The sequence below is a fragment of the Haemaphysalis longicornis genome, unplaced genomic scaffold (genome assembly GCF_048455015.1).
Source record: "Haemaphysalis longicornis isolate Haplotype H1 unplaced genomic scaffold, Haemaphysalis longicornis Haplotype H1 scaffold_11, whole genome shotgun sequence".
Lineage (NCBI taxonomy): Eukaryota > Metazoa > Arthropoda > Arachnida > Ixodida > Ixodidae > Haemaphysalis > Haemaphysalis longicornis.
This window is the reverse complement of record NW_027526214.1, coordinates 105,897,994-105,918,475: the sequence shown is the minus strand read 5'-3', so window position 1 is coordinate 105,918,475 and position 20,482 is coordinate 105,897,994. Positions and strand designations below refer to the sequence as shown.

The 20,482-nt window shown below is 49.8% G+C and overlaps 1 non-coding gene and 1 pseudogene across 1 annotated transcript; one reads left to right on the top strand and one right to left on the bottom strand.

Moving 5' to 3' along the window:
- The first annotated feature begins 1,781 nt into the window (after positions 1–1,781).
- On the top strand, positions 1,782–3,121 carry LOC144160877 (uncharacterized; annotated as a pseudogene).
- A 16,061-nt stretch (positions 3,122–19,182) lies between these two features.
- Trnas-acu (transfer RNA serine (anticodon ACU)) lies at positions 19,183–19,254 on the bottom strand. The gene has a single exon. It is a non-coding gene; the product is annotated as a tRNA-Ser (tRNA).
- Positions 19,255–20,482: the final 1,228 nt, after the last annotated feature.

Genomic DNA, 20,482 nt, shown 5'->3' with positions numbered 1-20,482 from the left:
GACATGCCCCATGTGCCTCCGAGCCCAGCTATCATCTGCGCTGGCGCTCTCCGTAAACGTTTACCTGCCAAGTTCAACGGCAATGAGAAGCAAAACGTTGAGGACTGATTGGCGTCCTTTGAACGTGTGAGTACGCATGACAGATGGGATGACGGCATTAAACTCAATAACGTCAGCTTTTCTTTTACCGGCCTCGCCGAACTTTGGTTCAACAACCACGGATCCGGCATAACCACGTGGCCGGCCTTCAAGACAGAATTGATTGCTGCTTTTGGCCGTCCCGCTGTGCGGAAACTGCGCGCTGAACAACGCTTGCACGGCCGCGTCGCGAAGAACGCCGAGACGTTCACGAGCTACATCGAGGATGTTTTGGACCACTGCAAGCGTATGAACCCATCTATGACAGACCCTGAGAAAATCAAGTCCGTCATGCAAGGCGACGAGGGTTCCTTCCAGATCCTCTCGGCGAGAGGCACGGGCTCCATTGCTGAAATGGTGAACCTTTGCCAGAGTTACGACTAGCTTCGTTGACAACGAGTGAGCACACGATGCACCTCTGTCCAAGACGACGCCATAGCGAGCTTGGTCCGGGACCCCGACAACTCTTCTTTCCTGTGGCAGATTAAGCAGACAGTGCGGGAAGAAATCGCCCGTCAGCCCGGGAAGAAAACCCCGAGCCTTCGATTAATTTGGCACCAACACTCCGCAGTGTAATTCAAGAGCAAGTTGTTAAAGCCATTTCGCCGACTCCCACTGCGCCTCCTCGTCATAGCTTGAGCGTTAACACCCCGCTGCCGTATGCCGAAAGCATTGCAAGGACTCCGGTACCGATCGTCACGTACGCTGACGCCGTGTGTGTCCCCCCTCAGCGGGTCCCCATGTCTTACCAACATCCTGTACCGATGAGGCCACCGCCCCTGTCTCGGCCTCCGCCGCAATCCAGCAGTGCCTGGCGAACGTGGGACAACCGCCTCTTCTGTTTCAATTGCCGCTATGCCGAACATGCTGCCCGATACTGCCGCCGACGCCTGACGCCCACCAACGACGATATCGGAGCCCCTACTTATGGCCCTCGCAGCAGATCGTCACGCGAAGTCTCCTACAGTCGCCCAGATTGCCGAATTGGTAAGGCATTCGAGATCTAATCGAAAGGCGTGGGTTCGGTCCCCACTGTGGGTGCGTGGTTTTCTTTCTTTCTTTCTTGTGTAATAATAATTATAAAATAAAAAAGGTAACGTCACTCACGGTAAAAAATGGTCTAACCATTCCCCTATGCCTTCTATGGCATTGTAGACTGCCAACGTTTCTTTCTGTATTTCCGAACGAGCCCCTCTTTCCAAACCCTATTATCGTGCGGAAGTTTAGCGAGGGCCTCGGTTCTGGTACCCTTGATGCCAAAGTAGCATTAGAGGGTTGCCCGCCAGTTACCCGCTCATGGCAGGCTGTAGACGTTGGCGTCATGCCCCGGGGGTTGAAAAAAAGATCCCTTTCTCACCGTGTAGTCTGCGTGGCGCTGGCTACCACCCTCAAGCGTCAGATACAGTTGTAGTAATATAAATACCCCAGAAAGTGAAAGGGAACACAAATTCCCAGATAGCCGAATTGTTAAGGCATTTGAGATCTAATTGAAAGGCGTGGGTTCGGTCCCCACTCTGGGCGCGTGTTTTCCTTTCTTTCGTTCTCATGTAATATTATTATAATACTATTAAAAATAATGTAACGTTACTAACGATAAAAATAGGCTAACCATTCCCCTTGGACACGGCAGCACCGCCGTGACTATGTCGCCTTACGTCCCTTTGCTTGTGCAGGTATTGACAGAATGGTTTCTCGTGGACGGAGCAGCCGCCAGTGGACGAAGCACGGCGGACAGTGCGCACCAACCTTCAATAGGAAACCTTCTCGGCGCAGCTGGATCACATTTGGCGAAAACGATGCCGTACCCCGTGGACTTCATCAACTGCGCACCCCCTTGGAGCACGACGACATCCGTGGTCTCCCTGATAGCAAGTCGTCCGGAGCATATAAAAGCAAGGGCCACCACCCCAAGCTTCAGTGGACACGGCACCACCACCGTGACTATGTCGCCTTACGTCCCTTTGCTTGTGCAGGTTGGTGACAGAAAATATGGCTTCCGTAGTAACTGTATCTGTTTGATAGTGCTGCCGTGTCCACATATTGTCCTTAGTTGCTTGAATGATTGCTACTCTGTTGTAAGCTTGTTACTAAAATTATCCGATGACGTAGAAGAAAACCCTGGGCCAGAAATTGAAGAAATGTTAGAGGAAGTGTTAAGAAATCAAAGTGAATTATTAGCAAAAATAAACGAAATCCATACGAAGCAAACTTCTACGGATGCTTGCATTACTGACATGCAAGGTAGGCTCCAGAATATGGAAAAACAACTTGAGAGGTTAGGCGAAACTGAAAACCGTTTTGCCAATATAGAAACAAGTGTAGGTAAGCACGACTACGAACTGACAGCTCTTGCCAGACAGCTTGATGAATTAGAAAACCGTGAAGACGTAGCAATCTGATCGTACGCGGAATAGAAGAAGAGGAATCTGAGTATGAGGCAGTATTATTAAGAAAGGTGAACGATGAGATCTTTGGTAATGTACTCGGGACAAGGTTGAGCTCAATTGAGCGGATTCATCGTCTCGGAAAGAAAATGCCGGAAAAAGACCGCCCTGTCATCTTGAAAGTATCAGATTTTAGAGACAAAATGACGGTATTGAAGGATTGTCCCAAACTCAAAGGTACACAATTCAGCATCAACGAAGATTACTCCAAACGAGTTGTTGAAATAAGGAAACAACTATGGATTTCATCAGCGGAGGAAGGAAAAAAGGGAGTAAAAGTGAAACTTTTTTTCGATAAATTAAAAGTAAAACACGTCCTTTACGCCTGGAATGAAGTCACCAAAGAGCGGTTCAGGTGTACTAGTTCGGGCCACACTGGCTCAGATTGACGCAATTCGCGGCCATCAGCCTTGTTTAAAGTTATTAATACCAATGCAAGGAGTTTGCTTAGTAAAGCTGACGCAATTGAAGCCGTAATCTTAGAGCATGAGCCGGATATAATTGCCGTAACAGAGACTTGGTTACATAGGGATGTAGAAGATTCAGAAGTAACCCCTCCAGGCTACGTAATTTTAAGAAAAGACCGACCAAGCAGAGAAGGTGGTGTTGCTTTCATTATTAAAGACCACATTAAATTCTAAGTACTGGATGACAACTCTCACGTAGAAATGTTGTGGATTATGACCAGGTTAAATCAGCGAACTGTGTACGTTGGTGTGATGTATAGAGCCCCAAATTCTTCTCTGGATACAATCTCTAAGCTCAGAGATTTCATGGATTCCCATTTTGGTCTACAAGAAAACGTTTTATTATTAGGGGATTTCAACCTACCGGGAATTAATTGGTTATCCCAGTCTTGTGGAGCGGAGCAAGTAGGAAGCGCTGAGCAGCTATTGGAGCTTGCGTTCTGTTATGGGCTAACGCAAATCGTTGCGGATTTTACTAGGATAGGGACTACAAGGTCGTCAGTTCTTGACTTGGCATTTGTGTCACCTGGGCTGCGGCCCTTTCTCGGCGATTGTGATGTTGAAGAGGGACTGTCTGACCACAGAATGGTAGTGACGAGCCTAGCGATGTCCCCGGACACTTCGCGTAGGCACACGTCTAGCGCAGTATTGAATTTTACAGGCGCCGATGATGTATATATTTTAGACTGCCTTGAAATGTCTTTCGATGATTTTATGGTCCTTTACAATACCGACTGTAGCACTGACAGGTTATGGCATTCCTTTTCGAATGTTGTCGCGAGGTGTGTAGACAGACACGTTCCCAAGATTTCAAAGCGCATTCGTAGGAACAATCCTTGGATTTCTAGAGAAATCATTCATGCAAAGAGAAACTAAACCGGAAACAAAAATCGTGTTCGAAAAATCGTACTCCTGAAAGCAAAGCCGGCATTACATCGATGAGACGAGAGCTGAAACGTCTGATTGAGGAATCCAGGGATAAGTTTTTGAATGTGACCTTGAAGAAATTTTTGAAGGAAGCCCCCTCCAAGTTTTGGCGCTATATAACTCCCCCGGCAAGCTCCCAGACACTATCAGAGGAAATTACGCAACAACGTGTCGATGACTTTAACTCTTACTTCGCATCTGTTTTTACGAATGATAATGGTATCTTGCCCGAGTTTGCTACATCATCATTTCGGGGGCCAATTGAAGATGTGGTAATTACCGAAGAAGGCGTCCTAAATCTTTTACTTAACATAAATACAAGAAAAAGTCCCGGTCCTGATGGTATACCAAACGAATTTCTGTACAGATACGCAGAATGGGCGTCTCGCTTCCTTACTAAAATATTCCAGTCGTCCGTACGTAGTGGTTCTTTCCCAAACGCATGGAAGTGCGCTAAAATCACCCCTGTTCACAAAAGCGGCTCCCTTTTAGACGAGTCCAATTACCGTCCCATCTCGCTTATCAGCACCTGCTCAAAGTTACTCGAACATATTATCAACAAACATTTGATGGCCTATCTCGATACGCATAATCTGTTGTTTCCGAGGCAGCACGGATTCCGCCAAGGCCTATCTACGTCAACCCAGTTAGTAGAATTTGCTCATTACCTTTCCGAAACAATAAATACGCGGGGTCAAACTGATGTAGTGTTCATGGATTTCGCAAAAGCGTTCGATAAAGTGTCCCACTCAAAGTTATTGGTTAAAATTAACAACACGTTTAAGAATAATCTATTGACAACATGGTTTGGCTCTTATCTTGGTTCCCGCCAGCAGTTTGTTCAAATAAAAGACAAACGGTCCACACTGATTGCTGTAAATTCCGGGGTTCCTCAGGGGAGCGTATTGGGCCCCGTTTTATTTTTATTATTTATAAACGATTTACCGAATTGTGTCACGGTTCCAATCAGGTTGTTTGCCGACGACTGTGTTGTCTAAAGCAGAATTGAGACACTACGTGACCAAGTTAACTTGAACGACAACCTTCGAAAAATTAGTAATTGGTGCAAAGAATGGCAAATGACTTTAAACGCTGAAAAAACGGTGTTTATGTCAATCACAAGGAAGAGAACACCGCTAGAATATAACTACCAGATTGACGATACTAGGCTTCAGCGCGTACAGAAATATAAATATCTGGGGGTATTGTTTACACCCGATCTCCGATGGAATACGCACATTGACTACGTGTGCTCCAAGGCTACTAAAGCATTGTACATCCTTAGGCGTAACCTTTATGGCGCCCCTCCTGATATCAAGTGCCTAGCTTACAAGACCTTATTCAGGCCAATTATTGAATACTCTAAAATTGTATGGGACCCCTACACACAGTCCAACTGCAATAAAATAGAAAAGATACAGCGAATTGCAGCGAGGTTTATCTTTATAAGTATCGTCGGCATTATTCCCCCACTGAGCTTTGTAGAACAGCGAACCTTGAAAGTCTGGAAATCAGGTCAAAAATTGAGAGACTAAAATTTCTCTTCCAGCTAATTCACAATGATTTCAAACTACACCATTCAGATTTCTTTCAGGTTAATTCACAAGAACACTCCAGGCATCGTCATAGCATGTACATCCCACCCCTAGCCCCGCGTAACGACTGCTTTAGGTTCAGCTTTTTCCCACGTGTTATCGAAGAATGGAATATGCTGCCTGAGGCCACAATCAGATGCTCTTCGCTTGCGTCATTTGAAGGTAATATGAAACGGTTTTTTCTGTGAATAATACTGTGGCTGAATGTCATTCTTTTTTTTGTTTTATGTCTGAGTGCTTTTTGTTACTCGCATGATAACGCCCATGCTTGTTTTATTGGTGCCGCCTTCCAGGCGTCGCAAAGCGTTGTCTGAAAGCGTTGAGTCATTGTCCAGCTCTGACCGCGTGTATTCCTTTCCGTGAGTGTTCCATTGTTATGTATAATTTGAGCTGTTGCTCGCTACAGCCCCGAGAAATATTGTTTCAACTTGATAACCTGCTTTCGAGTGAAACTTTTTGTCCTTCCACCCTGTAACGGCCCACTTCTGGGCTAACAGTATTAATAAATGAAATAAATGAAATGCCTTCTTTGGCGTTGTAGACTGCAGGCATTGTTTGCTGTATATATATATATATATATATATATATATATATATATATATATATATATATATATATATATATACATTGAGAGACGACGTTTTGCGTGGCCGTTTATTCCTACGCTCGGGCCAACGAAGAAGATCCAGCGGTGATGATGATTATTTACAGGTGATGATGATGCCACGCCCATCGGGGCTAGCACTGATGATATTGGGTGATTACGAAGAAGCGCCGGTAACATAACCCAAAGTACTGGGAGTGTAGTCACTGGGTCTCACATAATTTCCCCTCCGCGAGCGGAATCGGCCTCCTGGCCGCGAGTCAGTCGGTGGTACGGCGGTTGAATGGCTTCAGGCGGGATACATGAACGATTTCAGTGCCACGGCGACGGCGGTCTGTAGGCGGAGTTACCGGCGTGATGCGATAATTGACTGGAGAAGTCTCTTTTAAGATTTGGTATGGGCCAAGAAAACGGTGGAGGAACTTCTCGCACAGTCCGGGGACGCGAACGGGTGTCCATAGCAACACTTCATCCCCGGGACGGAACCGCACAGAGCGATGCTTCACGTCGTAGCGGGTTTTCAGTTCGTGCTGCCAAATTTCTGTTCGACGTCGCGCGAGGTCCCGACAGTGGGCGAGCCGCGAAACGTACTGCTCATGCGATGGTGCATCAGAAGCGACAGGAGCGTAGAAAAAACTGGATTCAAAAGTAATCGATCGGGAGCGGCCAAAGACGAGAAAGAACGGTGCATAGCCGGTAGTGTTTTGCTTTGCGGTGTTGTAAGCGAAGGTTACAAAGGGTAGGATAACGTTGCAGTTGCGATGATCAGGACTAATATACATGGAGAGCATGTCCGCAAGTGTTCAATGAAATCGCTCAGTCAGACCATTCGTCTGGGGATGGTAGCTGGACGTTGTTCTGTGGGCCGTGTTCGAAGCCCGCAGAAGCTCTTGAACAACGGTTGAGAGAAAAACCCTGCCGCGGTCGCTCAGAAGGACGCGTGGAGCTCCATGGCGCAAAATAATGTTGTGCAGGATGAAGTCTGCCACTTCTGCGGCGGTGCCAGATCGAATAGGCGCAGTTTCGGCGTACCTAGTCAAATGATCTACAGCCGTAACTATCCATCGGTACCCAGTTTGGCTGGCAGGTAGCGGTTCATACAAGTCGATGCCCACGGTCTCAAAGGGAGCCGAAGGACAAGGAAGAGGCTGCAGTAGTCCGGTCGGAGGAGTAGTCGAACGTTTGCGGTGCTGGCAAGAGGCGCACGAGCGGACGTACTTGGCCACAGCTGCAGAAAGGCTAGGCCAAAAGTAGCGGCTACGTATTCGCTCGCATGTTTTTGCGACGCCAAGGTGCCCAGCGGTTGCCGCATCGTGATATTCTTCGAGGATACGACGTCGAAGTGGACCAGGTACTACAGGGACCTGTTTGTTGCCATTGGGATGGTAATTTTGGCGGTAAAGGACACCATCGAGGAGTTGAAACTAGGCGAGTTGACGACGTGCACGGCTGGTCGGAGGCGACACACGGCCGTCGACGTAGTCCATGATAGGGCGGCAGTATGCGTCTGCTCGCTGTAGCGAGGGCAAGTCACCGTGTCCAGCAGAGGTAGGGAAAGTGATGGGTGCCAAAGGGACATGGTGGTCGAGGCTTTCGTGGAGAGCAGTCGACGGAGAAGACAATGGGCAACGAGACAGAGCGTCTGCGTCCGTATGCTTCTTTCCGGACTTATACGTCACGGAAAACTCATATTGTTGGAGGCGGAGAACCCAGCGACCAAGGCGCCCATACAAGTTTTTCATAGAAGATAACCAGCATAGTGCATGGTGATCTGTGACCACTGTAAAGTGACGGCCATGGAGGTAAGGCCGGAATTTTTGAACAGCCCAAACGATGGCAAGGCATTCCTGTTCTGTAATGGAGTAATTCTTCTCGGCGGGTGTCAACGAACGACTAGCATAGGAAACGACCCTCTCCCGGAGCTGATCATCACTTTGAAGGAGAACAGCGCCGATTCCGTGGCCACTTGCGTCTGTGTGGAGGATAGCGGACTTGCTTTCATCAAAGTGGCAGAGTACCGGGCTAGACGTTAAGGCGGCTTTCATTGCCGCAAAGGCTTGTTGGCACTCATTCGACCAAACGTAAGCTACGCCGGACTGTAGGAGCTGGTTGAGGGGGGCCGCAATGGTGGCAAAGTTCCGGGCAAAGCGACGGAAATACGAGGCCAACCCGAGAAAACTGTGCAGATCTTTTTGTTGGCGTGGACGCGGAAATCCGACAACAGCAGCGATTTGGTCGGGGTCGGGTCGTATCCCGTCCTTGCTAACGACATGGCCGAGTACCTTGATATTTTTGGTCGCAAAACGACATTTTTTTTAGTTGAGCTGTAGTCCAGCATTGGAGATGCACGTAAGCACTTCGTCCAAGCGTTGGTGATGCTCAGCAAATGTCGAGGAAAAGACAACCACGTCGTCAAGATAGCAGAAACAGGTCTTCGATTTTAGTCCTCTGAGCACTGAGTCCATCATCCGCTCAAAAGTTGCTGGGGCATTGCACAAGCCGAACGGCAGGACATTAAATTCATATAGGCCGTCAGGAGTAGCCAACGCCGTCTTTTCCTTGTCGGACTCGTGCATCGGTATCTGCCAGTAACCAGAACGCAAGTCAAGGCTCGAAAAGTATTGGGCTCCTTAAAGGCAGTCCAGGGCGTCGTCGATCCGGGGCATAGGATACACATCCTTTTGGGTAATTTTGTTGAGGGCCCGATAATCTATACAAACACGCACGGAACCATCCTTTTTCTCCACCAGGACGACTGGGGAAGACCAAGGACTGGATGAGGGCCGAATAACGTTACGCTGCAGCATGTCGTTCACGTTCTCCTCAATTACTTGCCGTTCTGATGGGGAGACTCGGTACGGGTGAACAATAGGTAATCCATCAGTTTTGATGCGATGCGTAGCTGCAGGGGTTCGAGGAAGGAACTTTGAATGGGTGTCGAACGAGGGACTGTGCTTGTGTAAAAGTTCCAGTACTGAGGATTTCTGTGATGGGGTAAGGTCCGGACCGATGGTGACCGCAAGAGACGACGTAGAGGAAACGGTCGTGGAAGGCCCACTGCCTGTGGAAAGAGTACCAGACGGAAGGATGGAGACGTCGTCAGCAGAAACAGAAGCAATCGCACAGCCTTGCGGAAGCATAACCGCTTCGGAGGTTGTATTACGCACAGGGATAAAGGCGCGCCCTCGGGAAAATCATACCAGACAAGCGGCTACTGCAATTCCTCGTGAAAGGAGGCGGCCGCACGGAATGGGCAGCACATCGCCGTCAACGATTTCGTCAACGGAAACTGAAAGAATGTGCTCTTGGCGGGCGGGCACAACGTGATCGGTACGTAGCACCAGACGAGGCGTACTTGTGTTCGGGACAGCTGAGTGATGAACGTCTGTGATGCTAATAGCAGGAGTGCGGCAACAAATAACAGCGGAAGTCGACGAAAGAAAGTCCCAACCAAGAATAAGCTTATAGGGGCACTCCGACATCACCGCACACTGAATGTGATGACACAGCCGGTCGATAGAAACGCGTACCGTGCAGAAGGCAGAAGGCACGTGTCGTTAGCACCACGTAATAATTGGCCACTCTATGGGGTTTTTACCTTTCGTAGTCTTTCACAAAAGTCAGCTCGAATAATAGAAATACTTGCTCCAGTGTCCACCAAAGCTCCGATATCGTTACCTTCAACTGATACTAACAACAAGTTCGATGGGTGTTCTGGAGGAGTTGCTAATGTACCGATAGATGCAGTTTCACCTCCAAAAACTGCATGACTCCGAGAGGTGGGTGGGGTCATGCACGACAGGGCCAAGCGGAGACACAGATCGTCGAAATGGTGATGGGGAACGACGTCGCGACACACGAGAATTGGTTGGGGACTCGGAAGTGGCAGGAGGAGAGGACCGGCGTGGCGGAGATGGGTAACCCCTCTGGCGGTAGTCGTAACGAAGGTTTGGTCGGTCACGTTCGTACGTGTCATAGCCCCGTCGCTCATCAAATAAACGCCTCCTACAAAACCGCGAAATGTGCCCGCGAATTCCGCAGTAGAAACACACCGGCCGGTTGAAAGAGGGCTGAGGGCGCTGCGGTCGCCATGCTGGATAGTAAGGCTGCGGCCCAGGGACCGGGTTGACCGCTGCCACATAGCCAGGAACTGGTTGGGCGGGGACGCCTGCCACGGACAGAGGCGGCCTGCCAGCCACTTCGGAATAGGATGGCGTGACTGGAGGAGGGGTAAGATCTGCGGGAAGTCTTCTGTGAGTACACGCGCCAAGCTCCTCTCTAATGATCTCTCGCAGGTTAGGTGTAGACGAGTAGGGACTGGTAGGAGAGACGTGCACAGAGGTGCGGCTGTCAAGTTCTTCCCGGATGAGTTCGCGTATTAGAGCTCGGAGGTCCTCATCGCCGCTGTTCCGGGCCATGGTACCCTGCTGGAGACGGAGCGACTGAAGGTCGTCCAGGCGGTGGCACGTTGTCCTCACATCCGAAACGGTAGTCGGATTCTGAAGGGCCAAGGCATTAAAGGCGAACTGGCCGATCCCTTTCAAGATGTGGCGCACGCGATCAGCCTCCGTGATGTCTTTGTTGACCTTTCGGCACAGGGCCACAACATCTTCAATGTACGGCGTGTACGTCTCACAGGGATGTTGGAATCGTCCCTCCAGCTTCTTTTTCGCGATGTCTGAGCAGGCCGAGGAAGAGCCAAAAATCTGGCGCAGCTGCGTGGTGAAATCGTTCCAGTCAATAGGTGCACATTGTTCTGGAACCACGTTTTGGCCACTTCGTCCAGGGACCACGAGACGTTTTCAAGCTTCGCGCGGTCGTCCCACCTGTTAAAGGCGCTGACGCGTTCGAAGGTATCAAGCGACTCTTCAACGTCCTCATTACGAAGGCCAGCGAACATCGGTGGATCCCGCTGGCGGCTGGTGACGAAGTACGGTGGGACGGTGGCTGAGCTCGCCCCACCGGTTCCGCTGCCGGTTCCACTGCCGGTACCGCTGCCGGTTCCGATGACACGTTCCGCTGTCATAGGCATGGCGTCTCGCAGCAAGCGACGACCCGAACGGAGCTCCAGGGGTGCACTCAGAGATGGAGGACGAGGGATCAAGACGCACGCTCCAGCACTTGAGAGACGACGGTTTGCGTGGCCGTTTATTCCAACGCTCGGGCCAGGGAAGAAGATCAAGCGGTGATGATGATTATTTACAAGTGATGATGATGCCGAGCCCATCGGGGCTAGCACTGATGATAGTGGGTGATTACGAAGAAGCGCCCACGAAGAAGAAGAAGAAAAAATTAAACCATGCGCCCAGAGTGGGGACCGAAACCACGCCTTTCGATTGCTCGGTCCCCACTCTGGGCGCATGGTTTAATTTTTTCTTTCTTTCGTATATTTAAAAAAAACTTTAACTTCATTAACCGTAGTAAAAAAGAGACTAACCACACCCCTATGCCTCCATTGGCGTTGTAGAATGCCGACCTATCTGTCTGTATTTCCTCAATGAGACCGTCATTCTATATATATATATATATATACTGTGAGAAGCTGTACAGGTTATATTTTAGCAAGTGGACAATCGTCCTTTCCTGCGTGTGCATCCTATTATCGTCGCATCATCTTCATCTCGGTGGCGGCAGTGTCGTCGACATCGCCTTTCTTGCTGAGCCTTCCTGGCGCTGTGACCGCACGAATAAAGACTCCCGCCTGGCGACTCCCAGAGCCTCTCAAGTGGTGGAAGGTGCTTTGATCCCGCAGTCTACCTCTCGCTTCCGCCCCACTGGAGCTACGATCAGGTCGTCGTCTGCTACTGCCCACCAGCACCATGCAGCACTAGAGCAGCCGCTCGGGCAGCAACGCTGCAGCCGCGATCCAGCCTACCTTTACTATCACCAACCCCCAGCGCGATCCTCCATCTTTCGCTGGCATCCGCGGTGACGACGTCGAAGAGTGGCTTGACTCCTACAACCGCGTGAGTGCTTTCAATCGATGGGATGACTCTTACAAGCTAGTGGAGGTGCCCTTCCGTCTGACCAAGGTGGCTAAAACTTGGTTTTTTAATCATCGCAAAGATTTCACCGATTGGGACAAATTTACCACTGACTTGCGTCGAATTTTCGGCACATCCTCCACGCGCGCTGAAGCTGCCAAGAAAAAAACACAATGTGCGTGTGCAACATCCCATGGAGACCTTTACGTCCTACATCGAGGATGTCTTGGCCCTGTGTCGACAAGTGGACGGCAGCATGTCGGAAGAAGACCGGGTCCGGCATATTCTGAAGGGAATTGCCCCGTTTGCTTTTCAGGCACTTGCCTGCAGAACCATTCACGCGTGCAGGACGTCATAGCCGCATGCAAACGACTTGAAGACCTGCAATCTATGAGGGTGCAGCCAGCCATGTGGGGCGAAGGCTTCTCAAAGGACTTCGACTTGCGCGCCATGATTCGGCTGATCATTCGCGAGGAGCTTGAAGGACACGTCTCGCACAATCTCCCAGACAACCGCCACCAGCCTCCGAGTACTACGGTGCTTGCAGCTCCACAAGAAAGCTTGGTTCCGGGCCTGCGTGATCTCATCAGGGATGAGCTGGCCGCTGTTAAGTTCGATCCTCCGTAAAAGGCTGAGCACTCCTGCACATGTCCTGCGGCTTCTGCTTCCACACTGCCACCGGCCATGCAAACGTCGACGCCGCTAACGCACGTGGGGCAATCCTGCGCGCACGTGGCTCCCATTTCTACGGTCTCTTCTACTCCGCAGTCTTATTCCGTCTGGCGCCCTTCACGGCCAGTTTGTTACTACTGTGGCATCCGGGGCCATATTTCACGTTTTTGTCGACGGCGCCAGCAGGACGAGCGATACAGTTACGCTATGAACGCACGCCGTGATAACAGCCCACGCCGTTATGGACAACCCTTGTTTCCACCAGCTACCCGTCGCTATTCGCCCTCTCCTGACTCCTATGACCCGCCCCGCACGCAACATTCTCCCCGACGTCGGTCACCTTTGCCTTACCGCCGGTCATCTCCTCTCCGCCCTGCCTCGCACGTTGCCGACCGTCTCGGAAAACTGAAAGCAGCAGTTTTCTGGGGGAAAACTGCGTCACGGGAAAAATCTTCAAGTCCCCCTAAGTCCCCATCAAATACATTGACTGTTTTCATAGAAGGAGTTTGGGCCGACGCTTTAGTTGATACAGGTGCCAGTGTTTCCGTCATTCATGCGGATTTGTGCTCTAGGTTACGCAAGGTTACGACGCCCTATGACGGTCCGACTCTTCGTGGAGCCAACGGTGTTATGATTTGACCCTCCGGATTCTGCACAGCTCGTGTGTTCATCGATTCCATACGTCATCACATACAGTTCGCAGTGTTGTCCTCATGTGCACATCAACTCATTTTGGGTTGGGATTTTCTGTCGCCGGCCTCAGCGGTCATCACCTGTCGCCAACCCACCCTTCATATCGCCGATACTTCCATTGCCAGTGTTTCCGCACGACCGCAGCAACGCCGCTCAGTAGCGAGGACCGATTCTATTTTGTGCCAAGAAAAAGAAACAGTTTTGTCCATCTCCTCGACCACAGTCACTGATGGTGATGTGTTGATTGAACCAGCTGGGAATTTTATTTTGAAATTCGTAGTCGTACCTTCCTGCCTCGTCTGTTTTTCGTTTGGTTCAGCTCTCCTTGCTGCAGTAAATACGTCTACCGAAACAATTTTGCTACCGCAATGTGCCATGGTCGCTTCAGTTTGTGACGATGAGGCAGGGTCTGTGTTCCCACTGTCTACACTTTCGACCGATCAACAAGCCTCCAAGTCGCCAACCCCAGCCTCTGGTTTCGACACAGCAATAAGTTCTGATCTTACACCAGACCAGAAGCAAGCATTACAAGTCTTGCTATCGAAACACCAGCGTTCCTTGGACATTTTTTCGTCTGTTCTGGGAAAGACATCTGCTGCGTAACATCGCATCGATACAGATGCATCGTCTATTGTTCGCCGCCGCCCAAACCGCGTTTCTCCATCCGAGCGGAGGGTTATCCAAGATAACGTCGACGACATGCTCAAGCGGAATATCATTCGTCCTTCATCGAGTCCGTGGTCTTCGCCTGTTGTGTTAGTGCAAAAAAAGGACGGTTCCGTACGCTTTTGCGTTGACTATCGGGCGCTGAACAAAATAACTCGTAAAGACGTTACCCGATGCCCCGCATCGATGATGCCCTGGACACTTTGCAAGGTGCCGAGTAATTTACGAGCCTCGATCTTCCCTGTACGATACTGGCAGGTTCCCATGCACGAAGCCGATAAGGAGAAAACAGCTTTCGCAACGCCCGATGGTCTTTACGAATTCAACGTGATGCCATTCGGGCTGTGCAACGCTCCGGCCACATTTGAGCGAGTGATTGACACCGTCCTTCGCGGCCTTAAATGGAGAACCTGCCTATGCTATCTAGACGACATTGTTGTTTTTTCCTCTACTTTTGCTGAACACCTACACCGCCTCGATGAAGTACTTACATGCCTTGCCAACGCCGGGCTCCAATTAAACACAAAGAAATGCCGATTCGCGAGCAAATCCATCAAGGTGCTCCGACACGTAGTGAGCAAAGACGGAATTCGCCCGGACCCCGATAAAATTAACGCCGTACAACACTTTCCCCAGCCGACCCGCCTCAAAGACCTCCGCAGTTTCCTTGGCTTAGCTTCTTATTTCCGGCGTTTTATACGAAACTTCGCTTCGCTTGCTTCGCCCCTCCACAAACTTCTCGCATCTGGCACCTCTTACACATGGTCTGATGACTGCGAAGCAGCCTTCGAAAATCTAAAGCACGCTCTCACTTCTGCACCGGTGCTCCACCATTATGACCAAACGGCGGTGACTATCCTACACGCAGACGCCAGTGGGCATGGCCTCGGTGCCGTGCTGTTGAAGCGCACCGCATCTTCAGTAGAAAACGTTGTGGCCTACGCAAGTGTTGCCCTCACACCTGCTGAATGACATTACACAATCACGGAACAAGAGTGTATCGCAGTTGTCTGGGCAGTACAAAAATTTCGCCAATACCTGTACGGACGTCATTTTACGGTGGTCACTGACCACCATGCTTTATATTGGCTCTTGTCCCTCAAGAACCTGAACGGACGGCTTGGCCGCTGGGTCTTGCGGCTGCGAGAGTATGATTTCACTGTAACCTACAAATCTGGCAAAAAGCACATGGATGCGGACGCCCTTTCGCGTTGCCCTGTCTCGACACAAAGTGAATCATCAGCTCCTGCGGCTCAAGTCACCCTGCCAATAGCGACTTTAGACACGTCGTGAAGCTCGACTGTCCCGAAGAATTCGTTGCACTCCAGCGGGCAGACCATAATTGCAGGAAACTCATGAATTAACTGAACGCTTTGGCAGAGGCGTCGAACAGCCGCTTACGTCGTCAGGTGCAGAAGTTCCGTCTCTTTAATGGAATCCTGCATCGTTATAATTACGACCCTACCGGTGTCAAGTGGGTTCCCGTCGTTCCGCGGGCTCTTCAACAGCAGATACTGCGCGTTTTTCACGACGGCGCTACGGCCGGACATTTAGGCTTTCACAAGACCTACCACCGAATCAAAAGTCGTTTCTTCTGGCCTGGGCTTTCTACCAGTGTTTCCAAATATGTCGCTTCCTGCGCGCCCTGCCAGCACCGTAAACGGCCAACCACAGCACCTGCCGGACCGCTGCAACCACTACCTTGTCCGTCAGCACCATTCGATGTTGTGGGCATCGACTTATACGGCCCGTTGCCCGTTACCCCAGCTGGTCATCGGTGGTTAGTAACTGCGGTTGACCACCTTACGCGCTATGCTGAAACCGCCCCTCTCCGAACCGGTTGCGCCGTAGAGGTCGCCGAGTTTTTCCTACACTCCCTATTTTTGCGCCACGGTCCACCACGCGCTCTTCTAAGCGACCGTGGGGAGACGTTTCTGTCAGCAGTACTCGCGGAAGTTCTTCGTGCCGCCAATACGGTCCATAAAACGACATCGAGTTATCAGCCTCAAACAAATAGGTTGACTGAGCGCTTTCATCGGACACTTTCTGATATGCTTTCTGCCTACATCCGACCAGATCACACCAATTGTGACACTATTCTGCCTTTTGTGACATACGCGTATAATTCTGCAGTTCGATGCACCACTAGTTTTTCGCCGTAATATCTCGTCTATGGGCGCCCACCACGTGTTGTTCTTGATTCAACCTTCTTTTTTGCACCTGTTGACTGCACGGAGAATGTCCCCGCACAATTCGTTTCCCGCGTCGCTTACTGCCGCCAATTCGCCCCCGAGAATACTGAAGCCAGTCAGCATCTCCGCAAGTCTCACTACGATGAGACTCACCGCAGTGTCTCCTTTCAGCCAGGGCACCAAGTTTTGTTTTGGACACCCGTACGCCATCCTGGGGTGTCAGACAAGCTGCTTTCGCGATTCGTCGGTCCTTATACCGTGCTTCAGCAAACGTCCCCGGTGAATTATCGCGTGGCTCCGAACAACGCTGTCACCGATCGTCGGTGCCGTGGGACTGAAGTTGTTCACGTTTCTCGGCTGAAACCGTGCGTTCATTTTTCCGACACACCCTAGCCAGCGGCCAGGTGACCGCTTTTCCTGAAGGGGGAGGATAAGTGTGAGAAGCTGTACAGGTTATATTTTAGCAAGTGGACAATCGCCCTTTCCTGGGTGTGCATCCTAATATCATCGCATCATCTTCATCTCGGTGGTGGCAGTGTCATCGACATCGCCTTTCTTGCTTAGCCTTCCTGGCGCTGTTACCGCACGAATAAAGACTCCCGCCTGGCGACTCCCAGAGCCTCTCAATATATATATATATCTATCTATATATATATATATATATACATATATATATATATATATATATATATATATATATATATATATATATATATAGATATAGTAAGGAAATGCGGGGCTCGTTGGGGAAATACAGAAAGATAGGTCGGAAGTGTACAACGCCAAAGGAGGCGTAGGGGTATGGTTAGGCACTTTTTTTACTACGTTTATGAAGTTATTATTATTTTAATATATGGAAGAAAGAAACAAAGAAAGAAAAACACGCGCCCAGAGTGGGGACCGAACCAACGCATTTCGATTAGATCTCGAATGCCTTACCAATTCGGCTGTCTGGGCGACTGTGTTCTCCTTCACTTTCTGGGCTATTTATATTTTACTAGAAGCGTATCTGACGCTTGAGGGTGGTAGCCAGCGCCACTCATACTACACGGGGAGAAGAGGACCTTCTGTTCAAACCCCGGGGCGTGACTAGAACGTGTACAGCCTGTCATGAGCGGGTAACTGGCGGGAAGCCCTCTTATGCTACCTAGGCATCAAGGCTGCCAGTACCGAGACCCTCGCTAGGATTTCGCAGAATAATCAAGTAAGGAAATTAGGGGCTCGTTGGGGAAATACACAAAGATAGGTCTGCAGTCTACAACGCCAAAGAGGCATAGGGGTGTGGTTAGGCTCTATTTTTTACTACGTTTAATGAAGTTACTATTTTTTTAATATACGGAAGAAAGAAAGATAGAAAGAAAAACACGCGCCCAGAGTGGGGACCGATCCCACGCCTTTCGATTAGATCTCAAATGCCTTACCAATTTGGCTATCTGGGCGACTGTGTTCTCCTTCACTTTCTGGGCTATTTGTATTTTACTAGAAGTGTAACTGACGCTTGAGGGTGGTAGCCAGCGCCACTCAGACTACACGGGGAGAAGGGGACCTTCTTTTCAACCCCCAATGCGTGACTAGAACGTCTACAGACTGTCATGAGCGGGTAACTGGCGGGAAGCCCTCTTATGCTACCTAGGCATCAAGGCTGTCAGAACACAGACTCCGCCTAGGCATTCGCAGAATAATATAGTAAGGAAATGAGGGGCTCGTTGGGGAAATACAGAAAGATAGGTCGGCAGTCTACAGCGCCAAAGGAGGCATAGGGGTGTGGTTAGGCTCTTTGTTTACTACGTTTAATGAAGTTAATATTTTTTCAATATACGGAAGAACGAAAGAAAGAAAAACACGCGCCCAGAGTGGGGACCGTACCCACGCCTTTCGATTATATCTCGAATGCCTTACCAATTCGGCTATCTGGGCTACTGTGTTCTCCTTCACTTTCTGGGCTATTTATATTTTAGTAGAAGTGTGTCTGACGCTTGAGGGTGGTAGCCAGCGCCACTCAGACTACACGGGGAGAAGGGGACCTTCTTTTCAACTCCCGGTGCGTGACTAGAACGTCTACAGACTGTCATGAGCGGGTAACTGGCGGGAAGCCCTCTTATGCTACCTAGGCATCAAGGCTGCCAGAACCCAGACTCCGGCTAGGCTTTCGCAGAATAATATAGTAAGCAAATGAGGCCCTCGTTGGGGAAATACACAAAGATAGGTCTGCAGTCCACAACGCCAAAGAGGCATTAGGGTGTGGTTAGGCTCTTTTTTTTACTACGTTTATGAAGTTACTGTTTTTTTAATACACGGAAGAAAGAAATAAAGAAAAACACGCGCCCAGAGTGGGGACCGATCCCACGCCTTTCGATTAGATCTCGAATGCCTTTCCAATTCGGCTATCTGGGCGACTGTGTTCTCCTTCACTTTCTGGGCTATTTATATTTTACTAGAAGTGTATCTGACGCTTGAGGGCGGTAGCCAGCGCCACTCAGACTACACGGGGAAAAGGGGACCTTCTTTTCAACCCCCGGGGCGTGACTAGAACGTCTACAGCCTGTCATGAGCAGGTAACTGGCGGGAAGCCCTCTTATGCTACCTAGGCATCAAGGCTGCCAGAACCGAGACCCTCGCTAGGCTTTCGCAGAATAATATAGTAAGGAAACGAGGGGCTCGTTGGGGAAATACACAAAGATAGGTCTGCAGTCTACAACGCCAAAGGAGGCATAGAGGTGGGGTTAGGCTCTTTTTTTTACTACGTTTAATGAAGTAATATTTGTTTAATATACGGAAGAAAGAAAGAAAGAAAAACACGCGCCCAGAGGGGGGATCGAACCCTCGCCTTTCGATTAGTTCTCGAATGCCTTACCAATTCGGCTATCTGAGCGACTGTGTTCTCCTTCACTTTCTGGGCTATTTATATTTTACTAGCAGTGTATCTGACGCTTGAGGGTGGTAGCCAGCGCCACTCAGACTACACGGGGAGAAGGGGACCTTCTTTTCAACCCCCGGGGCGTGACTAGAACGTCTACAGCCTGTCATGAGCGGGTAACTGTCGGGAAGCCCTCTTATGCTACATAGGCATCAAGGCAGCCAGAACCGAGACACTCTCTAGGCTTTCGCAGAATAATATAGTAAGCAAATGAGGCCCTCGTTGGGGAAATACACAAAGATAGGTCTGCAGTCTACAACGCCAAAGAGGCATTGGGGTGTGGTTAGGCTCTTTTTTTTACTACGTTTAATGAAGTTACTATTTTTTTAATACACGGAAGAAAGAAATAAAGAAAAATACGCGCCCAGAGTGGGGACCGATCCCACGCCTTTCGATTAGATCTCGAATGCCTTTCCAATTCGGCTATCTGGGCGACTGTGTTCTCCTTCACTTTCTGGGCTATTTATATTTTACTAGAAGTGTATCTGACGCTTGAGGGCGGTAGCCAGCGCCACTCAGACTACACGGGGAGAAGGGGACCTTCTTTTCAACCCCCGGGGCGTGACTAGAACGTCTACAGCCTGTCATGAGCAGGTAACTGGCGGGAAGCCCTCTTATGCTACCTAGGCATCAAGGCTGCCAGAACCGAGACCCTCGCTAGGCTTTCGCAGAATCATATAGTAAGGAAAGAGGGACTCGTTGGGGAAATACAGAAAGATAGGTCGGCAGTCTACAACGCCAAAGAGGCATTGGGGTGTGGTTAGGCTCTTTTTTTTACTACGTTTATGAAGTTACTGTTTTTTTAATACACGGAAGAAAGAAATAAAGAAAAACACGCGCCCAGAGTGGGGACCGATCCCACGCCTTTCGATTAGATCTCGAATGCCTTTCCAATTCGGCTATCTGGGCGACTGTGTTCTCCTTCACTTTCTGGGCTATTTATATTTTACTAGAAGTGTATCTGACGCTTGAGGGTGGTTGCCAGCGCCACTCAGACTACACGGGGAGAAGGGGACCTTCTTTTCAACATCCGTGGCGTGACTAGAACGTCTACAGCCTGTCATGAGCAGGTAACTGGCGGGAAGACTTCTTATGCTACCTAGGCATCAAGGCTGCCAGAACCGAGACCCTCGCTACGATTTCTCAGAATAATCAAGTAAGGAAATGAGGGGCTCATTGGGGA